Consider the following 10,000-nt stretch of genomic DNA (forward strand, 5'->3'; position numbering starts at 1 on the left):
ACAGGGCAGGCAACACCAACTACACACGCAAGCTTGGGACACCAATTGGGCCCCACAAGACTCACTCCCCCACTCACCAAAAAGGCTAAGCAGGGGAGATCTGGCTTGTGGAGAACAGGTGGCTCGTGGACGCCACCTGCTGGTTAGTTAGAGAAAGTGTACTCCACGAAGCTGTAGATCTGATAAATTAGAGATAAGGACTTCAACTGGTCTACAAACCCTAAAAGAACCCTATCAAGGTCAGCAAATGCCACGAGGCCAAAAACAACAGAAAATTATAAAGCATATGAAAAAACCAGACGATATGGATAACCCAAGCCCAAGCACCCAAATCAAAAGACCAGAAGAGACACACCTAGAGCAGCTACTCAAAGAACTAAAGATGAACAATGAGACCCTAGTACGGGATATGAAGGAAATCAAGAAGACCCTAGAAGAGCATAAAGAAGACATTGCAAGACTAAATAAAAAAATGGATGATCTTATGGAAATTAAAGAAACTGTTGACCAAATTAAAAAGATTCTGGACACTCATAGTACAAGACTAGAGGAAGTTGAACAACGAATCAGTGACCTGGAAGATGACAGAATGGAAAATGAAAACATAAAAGAAAGAATGGGGAAAAAAATTGAAAAACTCGAAATGGACCTCAGGGATATGATAGATAATATGAAACGTCCGAATATAAGACTCATTGGTGTCCCAGAAGGGGAAGAAAAGGGTAAAGGTCTAGGAAGAGTATTCAAAGAAATTGTTGGGGAAAACTTCCCAAATCTTCTAAACAACATAAATACACAAATCATAAATGCTCAGCGAACTCCAAATAGAATAAATCCAAAAAAACCCACTCCGAGACATATACTGATCACACTGTCAAACATAGAAGAGAAGGAGCAAGTTCTGAAAGCAGCAAGAGAAAAGCAATTCACCACATACAAAGGAAACAGCATAAGACTAAGTAGTGACTACTCAGCAGCCACCATGGAGGCGAGAAGGCAGTGGCACGATATATTTAAAATTCTGAGTGAGAGGAATTTCCAGCCAAGAATACTTTATCCAGCAAAGCTCTCCTTCAAATTTGAGGGAGAGCTTAAATTTTTCACAGACAAAGAAATGCTGAGAGAATTTGCTAACAAGAGACCTGCCCTACTGGAGATACTAAAGGGAGCCCTACAGACAGACAAACAAAGACAGGACAGAGAGACTTGGAGAAAGGTTCAGTACTAAAGAGATTCGGTATGGGTACAATAAAGGATATTAATAGAGAGAGGGAAAAATATGGCAAACATAATCCAAAGGATAAGATGGCCGATTCAAGAAATGCCTTCACGGTTTTAACGTTGAATGTAAATGGATTAAACTCCCCAATTAAAAGATATAGATTCGCAGAATGGATCAAAAAAAATGAACCATCAATATGTTGCATACAAGAGACTCATCTTAGACACAGGGACACAAAGAAACTGAAAGTGAAAGGATGGAAAAAAATATTTCATGCAAGCTACAGCCAAAAAAAAGCAGGTGTAGCAATATTAATCTCAGATAAAATAGACTTCAAATGCAGGGATGTTTTGAGAGACAAAGAAGGCCACTACATACTAATAAAAGGGGCAATTCAGCAAGAAGAAATAACAATCGTAAATGTCTATGCACCCAATCAAGGTGCCACAAAATACATGAGAGAAACTTTGGCAAAACTAAAGGAAGCAATTGATGTTTCCACAATAATTGTGGGAGACTTCAACACATCACTCTCTCCTATAGATAGATCAACCAGACAGAAGACCAATAAGGAAATTGAAAACCTAAACAATCTGATAAATGAATTAGATTTAACAGACATCTACAGGACATTACATCCCAAATCAACAGGATACACATACTTTTCTAGTGCTCACGGAACTTTCTCCAGAATAGATCATATGCTGGGACATAAAACAAGCCTCAATAAATTTAAAAAGATTGAAATTATTCAAAGCACATTCTCTGACCACAATGGAATACAATTAGAAGTCAATAACCATCAGAGACTTAGAAAATTCACAAATACCTGGAGGTTAAACAACACACTCCTAAACAATCAGTGGGTTAAAGAAGAAATAGCAAGAGAAATTGCTAAATATATAGAGACGAATGAAAATGAGAACACAACATACCAAAACCTATGGGATGCAGCAAAAGCAGTGCTAAGGGGGAAATTTATAGCACTAAACGCATATATTAAAAAGGAAGAAAGAGCCAAAATCAAAGAACTAATGGATCAACTGAAGAAGCTAGAAAATGAACAGCAAACCAATCCTAAACCAAGTAGAAGAAAAGAAATAACAAGGATTAAAGCAGAAATAAATGACATACAGAACAAAAAAACAATAGAAAGGATAAATATCACCAAAAGTTGGTTCTTTGAGAAGATCAACAAGATTGACAAGCCCCTAGCTAGACTGACAAAATCAAAAAGAGAGAAGACCCATATAAACAAAATAATGAATGAAAAAGGTGACATAACTGCAGATCCTGAAGAAATTAAAAAAATTATAAGAGGATATTATGAACAACTGTATGGCAACAAACTGGATAATGTAGAAGAAATGGACAATTTCCTGGAAACATATGAACAACCTAGACTGACCAGAGAAGAAATAGAAGACCTCAACCAACCCATCACAAGCAAAGAGATCCAATCAGTCATCAAAAATCTTCCCACAAATAAATGCCCAGGGCCAGATGGCTTCACAGGGGAATTCTACCAAACTTTCCAGAAAGAACTGACACCAATCTTACTCAAACTCTTTCAAAACATTGAAAAAAATGGAACACTACCTAATTCATTTTATGAAGCTAACATCAATCTAATACCAAAACCAGGCAAAGATGCTACAAAAAAGGAAAACTACCGGCCAATCTCCCTAATGAATATAGATGCAAAAATCCTCAACAAAATACTTGCAAATCGAATCCAAAGACACATTAAAAAAATCATACACCATGACCAAGTGGGGTTCATTCCAGGCATGCAAGGATGGTTCAACATAAGAAAAACAATCAATGTATTACAACACATTAAAAACTCGAAAGGGAAAAATCAATTGATCATCTCAATAGATGCTGAAAAAGCATTTGACAAAATCCAACATCCCTTTTTGATAAAAACACTTCAAAAGGTAGGAATTGAAGGAAACTTCCTCAACATGATAAAGAGCATATATGAAAAACCCACAGCCAGCATAGTACTCAATGGTGAGAGACTGAAAGCCTTCCCTCTAAGATCAGGAACAAGACAAGGATGCCCGCTGTCACCACTGTTATTCAACATTGTGCTGGAAGTGCTAGCCAGGGCAATCCGGCAAGACAAAGAAATAAAAGGCATCCAAATTGGAAAAGAAGAAGTAAAACTGTCATTGTTTGCAGATGATATGATCTTATATCTAGAAAACCCTGAGAAATCAACGATACACCTACTAGAGCTAATAAACAAATTTAGCAAAGTAGCGGGATACAAGATTAATGCACATAAGTCAGTAATGTTTCTATATGCTAGAAATGAACAAACTGAAGAGACACTCAAGAAAAAGATACCATTTTCAATAGCAACTAAAAAAATCAAGTACCTAGGAATAAACTTAACCAAAGATGTAAAAGACCTATACAAAGAAAACTACATAACTCTACTAAAAGAAATAGAAGGGGACCTTAAAAGATGGAAAAATATTCCATGTTCATGGATAGGAAGGCTAAATGTCATTAAGATGTCAATTCTACCCAAACTCATCTACAGATTCAATGCAATCCCAATGAAAATTCCAACAACCTACTTTGCAGACTTGGAAAAGATAGTTATCAAATTTATTTGGAAAGGGAAGATGCCTCGAATTGCTAAAGACACTTTAAAAAAGAAAAACGAAGTGGGAGGACTTACACTCCCTGACTTTGAAGCTTATTATAAAGCCACAGTTGCCAAAACAGCATGGTACTGGCACAAAGATAGACATATAGATCAATGGAATCGAATTGAGAATTCAGAGATAGACCCTCAGATCTATGGCCGACTGATCTTTGATAAGGCCCCCAAAGTCACCGAACTGAGCCATAATGGTCTTTTCAACAAATGGGGCTGGGAGAGTTGGATATCCATATCCAAAAGAATGAAAGAGGACCCCTACCTCACCCCCTACACAAAAATTAACTCAAAATGGACCAAAGATCTCAATATAAAAGAAAGTACCATTAAACTCCTAGAAGATAATGTAGGAAAACATCTTCAAGACCTTGTATTAGGAGGCCACTTCCTAGACTTTACACCCAAAGCACAAGCAACAAAAGAGAAAATAGATAAATGGGAACTCCTCAAGCTTAGAAGTTTCTGCACCTCAAAGGAATTTCTCAAAAAGGTAAAGAGGCAGCCAACTCAATGGGAAAAAATTTTTGGAAACCATGTATCTGACAAAAGACTGATATCTTGCATATACAAAGAAATCCTACAACTCAATGACAATAGTACAGACAGCCCAATTATAAAATGGGCAAAAGATATGAAAAGACAGTTCTCTGAAGAGGAAATACAAATGGCCAAGAAACACATGAAAAAATGTTCAGCTTCACTAGCTATTAGAGAGATGCAAATTAAGACCACAATGAGATACCATCTAACACCGGTTAGAATGGCTGCCATTAAACAAACAGGAAACTACAAATGCTGGAGGGGATGTGGAGAAATTGGAACTCTTATTCATTGTTGGTGGGACTGTATAATGGTTCAGCCACTCTGGAAGTCAGTCTGGCAGTTCCTTAGAAAACTAGAGATAGAGCTACCATTCGATCCAGCGATTGCACTTCTCGGGATATACCCGGAAGATCGGAAAGCAGTGACACGAACAGATATCTGCACGCCAATGTTCATAGCAGCATTATTCACAATTGCCAAGAGATGGAAACAACCCAAATGTCCATCAACAGATGAGTGGATAAATAAAATGTGGTATATACACACGATGGAATACTACGCGGCAGTAAGAAGGAACGATCTGGTGAAACATATGACAACATGGATGAACCTTGAAGACATAATGCTGAGCGAAATAAGCCAGGCACAAAAAGAGAAATATTATATGCTACCACTAATGTGAACTTTGAAAAATGTAAAACAAATGGTTTATAATGTAGAATGTAGGGGATCTAGCAGTAGAGAGCAATTAAGGAAGGGGGAACAATAATCCAAGAAGAACAGATAAGCTATTTAACGTTCTGGGGATGCCCAGAAATGACTATGGTCTGTTAATTTCTGATGGATGTAGTAGGAACAAGTTCACTGAAATGTTGCTATAGTATGTAACTTTCTTGGGGTAAAGTAGGAACATGTTGGAAGTTAAGCAGTTATCTTAGGTTAGTTGTCTTTTTCTTACTCCCTTGCTATGGTCTCTTTGAAATGTTCTTTTATTGTATGTTTGTTTTCTTTTTAACTTTTTTTTTCATACAGTTGATTTGAAAAAAGAAGGGAAAGTTAAAAAAAAAAAAAGAAAAAAGACAAACAAGGAAAAAAAAAAAAAAAAAAAGATGTAGTGCCCCCTTGAGGAGCCTGTGGAGAATGCAGGGGTATTCGCCTACCCCACCTCCATGGTTGCTAACATGACCACAGACATAGGGGACTGGTGGTTTGATGGGTTGAGCCCTCTACCATAAGTTTCACCCTTGGGAAGACGGTTGCTGCAAAGGGGAGGCTAGGCCTCCCTGTATTTGTGCCTAAGAGTCTCCTCCTGAATGCCTCTTTGTTGCTCAGATGTGGCCCTCTCTCTCTGGCTAAGCCAACTTGAAAGGTGAAATCACTGCCCTCCCCCCTACGTGGGATCAGACACCCAGGGAAGTGAATCTCCCTGGCAACGTGGAATATGACTCCTGGGGAGGAATGTAGACCCGGCATCGTGGGATGGAGAACATCTTCTTGACCAAAAGGGGGATGTGAAAGGAAATGAAATAAGCTTCAGTGGCAGAGAGATTCCAAAACGAGCCGAGAGATCACTCTGGTGGGCACTCTTACGCACACTTTAGACAACCTTTTTTAGGTTCTAAAGAATTGGGGTAGCTGGTGGTGGATACCTGAAACTATTAAACTACAACCCAGAACCCATGAATCTCGAAGACAGTTGTATAAAAATGTAGCTTATGAGGGGTGACAGTGGGATTGGGAATGCCATAAGGACCAAACTCCACTTTGTCTAGTTTATGGATCGATGTGTAGAAAAGTAGGGGAAGCAAACAAACAGACAAAGGTACCTAGTGTTCTTTTTTACTTCAATTGCTCTTTTTCACTCTAATTATTATTCTTGTTATTTTTGTGTGTGTGCTAATGAAGGTGTCAGGGATTGATTTAGGTGATGAATGTACAACTATGTAATGGTACTGTAAACAATCGAAAGTACAATTTGTTTTGTATGACTGCGTGGTATGTGAATATATCTCAATAAAATGATGATTAAAAAAAAAAAAAAAAAAAAAAAAAGAAATGTATGTGTCACTGGTGTCCCAGAAGGAGGAGAGAAGGGAAAAAGGGGCAGAAGCAATAATGGAGGAAATAATCAATGAAAATTTCCCATCTCTTATGAAAGACATAAAACTACAGTTCCAAGAAGTGCAGAGTAGCCCAAACAGAATAGATCTGAATAGGCCTATGCCAAGACACTTAATAATCAGGTTATCAAATGTCAAAGACAAAGAGAGAATCCTGAAAGCAGCAGGAGAAAAGCGATCCATCACATACAAAGGAAGCTTGATGAGACTATGTGCAGATTTCTCAGCAGAAACCATGAAGGCAAGAAGAAAGTAGTGTGATATATTTAAGATACTGAAGGAGAAAAACCACCAACCAAGAATCCTATATCCAGCAAAACTGTCTTTCAAATATGAGGGGGAGCTTAAAATATTCTCGGACAAACAGACAATGACATAGTTTGTGAACAAGACACCTGCTGTAAAGGAACCACTAAAAGGAGCACTACAGACAGATAGGAAAAGACAGGAGTGAGAGGTTTGGAACCCAATTTTGGGAGATAGTAGCACAGCAATATAAGTACACTGAACAAAGATGACTGTGAATATGGTTGAAAGAGGAAAGTTAGGAGCATTTGGGACACCATAAAGAGGAAAGATAAAGACTGGAACTGTATAACTCAGTGAAACCTAGGGTGCTAAATGATTGTGGTAAAAGGTACAAATATGTTTTTACATGAAGGAGAACAAATGAATGTCAACATTGCAAAGTGTTAAAAATAGGGTGGGATTGGGGGGGAAATAAAATCAATGGAAACTAGAGACTATAATTAACAGAAACATTGTATTATCCTTCCTTTAATGTAACAAAGGCAATATACCAAAGCTAAATGCATATGGCGGGGGGACATAGGGAAGGGGTATGGGACTCTTGGCATTGGTGATGTTGTCTGACTCTTTATTTTACTTTGGTTTAATGCTATATTTCCTTTTGTCACTTCCTAGCTATCATATTTGGTTTTTTTTCTCTTTTTTTTTTTCTTTTGTCTCTCTAACTTCTTTGACTAATCCTTCTGCTTTGTGGAAGAAATGGAGATGTCCTTATATAGATAGTGGTGATGGTGGTGGATACATAAATACGTGACTACACAGGGAACCATCGATTGTTTACTTAGGATGGAATGTACGGTGTGTCAGCAAAACCGTCCTAAAAAAATGGGTTCTTGAAGAAAACTTGAGGGCACTACTTTGAACGAAATAAGACAGACACATAAGGGCAAATATTGCAGGGTCTCACTGATATGAACTAATTGTAATATGTAAATTCATAGACATGAAGTATAAGTTATCAGGATATAGAACAGGGCTAAAGAATGGGGAGCGGTTGCTTATTATGAGCAGAATGTTCAACTATGGTGAACTTAAAAGTTTGGAAGTGGACAGAGGTGATGGCAGCACACTGTGAGAATGACTAACAGTGCTGAATGGTCTGTGAATGTGGTGGAAAGGGTAAGCTCAGAGTCACGTATGTCACCAGAAGGAAAGCTGGAGGTTAAAAGATGGGAATGTATAAAACAGGGAATCTTGTGGTGAACAATGTCCATGATTAACTGTACAAATATTAGAAATCTCTCTCACAAACTAGAGCAAATGTATGACACTGTAACTAGAAGTTAATAATAGAGGGGCAAATAGGAAAAATCATATATCTATTGCAAACTATATATTACAGTTGTAGTATTTTAACATTCTTTCATCAACAGTAACAAATGTACTATACCAATACTATGAATCAATAATGGAGGGGGTTTGGTTAGGGGTATGGGAGAATTTGAGGTTCCTTTCTTTGTCTTTATTTCTTTTCTGGTGTAATGAAAATGTTCTAAAAATTGAAAAAAAAATTAATTATGGTGATTGATGCACAGCTGTATGATGGTACTGTGGGCAACTGATTGTATCAAATTTGGATCTTTGGATAATTACATGGTTTGTGAACAATCTCAATAAAAATAAAACAAATGGAGATTACTAAAATAAATGGATTGTAGATATAAACATAAGAGCAAAATCTATAAAACATCTAGAAGAAAACAAAGAAGAAAAAATTTTGATCTTCATTTAGGCAATAAGTTCTTAGAAAAGATACAAAAAGCATGAATCATAAAAAGAAAAATACTGATGTACTCAACGTAATCAAATTTAAAATCTTTTCTTCTTTGAAAATCACTGCTAATAAATTGAAACAGCACAACAAAGACTGGAAAGAAAAAACTTGCAAACATTTATCTAACAAAAAACTTCTATCTAGAATATATAAAGAAATTTTACAACTCCAGAATAAAAAATGGGCAAAATATTTTAATGCGTGTTTCAGCAAAGAATATATACAAATGACAATAAGGATACCAAAAAATTTTCAGCATCATTAATTATCAGAGAAATGCAAGTTAATACCCAATGAGAGCTCTTTTTTACGTGGTTCACTTTCCATAGCTGGCCACAACCATGGGATCATCTCCTGGTGCAAACTTGACATTTTTGAGTTCTGATCATCCCAGCCTTCCAGAAAGCATAAAAGAAAACACATTGTTTGTACTTCAAATCACAAATATTGATCAGATAGCTTTGGATTCTCTTAAAACAACTTCTGTGGCTCATGAAGATGATGGAATTAGTCAAGAAGCCAATGATAAGCTGGTCTTAAAGGCCATTCAAGCTGTGCTAAAAGAAAAACTGCATTAAAAAGGTGTTCATATTTTGACTGGATTGGGAAAATACTTTAAACAATTGGACAAGGAAGGGAATGGACTTTCAGATAAGGCAGATTTTAAGCAAGCTCTGTAAGTATTTCATTTAGAAGTGTCTGAAAAGAATTTTGAGTCATTGTGGTTGATTTTGAATGGCAATTGCAATGACAAGTTTGAGTATGGAGAATGCACATGTGCCATTATTGGTGAAATGAATGAATATAGGAAATCATTATTTGAAAGTCATTTATGAAACTAGATTTCAACTGGCAGTGTGCCTATTATAGACAGAAGAAAATGTTATTGTGCAAAGAAGCACCCGTAAGTAATTTCAGGTCATTCCACAGAGGAAGAAATCAAATCATCTTTTCTAGAAACATTAAAAGATGCTTACAGTAAGTCTGATGAAGTGTCATATTGTGAGTTTGAAGATTACTATGAAGGTCTAAGTATAGGGACAGTAGATGATGAAGATTTTGTTAATATCTTATGGACTACATGGGGGATTTAATTTCTTAAAATGTGGCACCAGGACTAAACATTATATAGGAGAGATGAATTGAACATAAAGTGTGATCAAACACTGGAATATACTCTTTGGGGACTCCATTTATTCTGTTTTTCCCCCCTCAAAAAGGTGTCAGAAAAGAGAAATGTTCAGAAAGATAGAGATAAGGGTGTGTGTGTGTGTGTGTGTGTGTGTGTGTGTGTGTGTGCAAGTGCCTATATGTTTACAAAGATATGTTTTTTGATTTATTATTTATCTTGAATA

The 10,000-nt window shown here is 36.8% G+C and overlaps 1 pseudogene; it reads left to right on the forward strand.

The window, feature by feature from the left end:
* The first annotated feature begins 8,986 nt into the window (after window positions 1–8,986).
* LOC119532628 lies at window positions 8,987–9,739 on the forward strand (annotated as a pseudogene).
* Window positions 9,740–10,000: the final 261 nt, after the last annotated feature.

The sequence above is a fragment of the Choloepus didactylus genome, chromosome 4 (assembly GCF_015220235.1).
Source record: "Choloepus didactylus isolate mChoDid1 chromosome 4, mChoDid1.pri, whole genome shotgun sequence".
Classification (NCBI taxonomy): domain Eukaryota; kingdom Metazoa; phylum Chordata; class Mammalia; order Pilosa; family Megalonychidae; genus Choloepus; species Choloepus didactylus.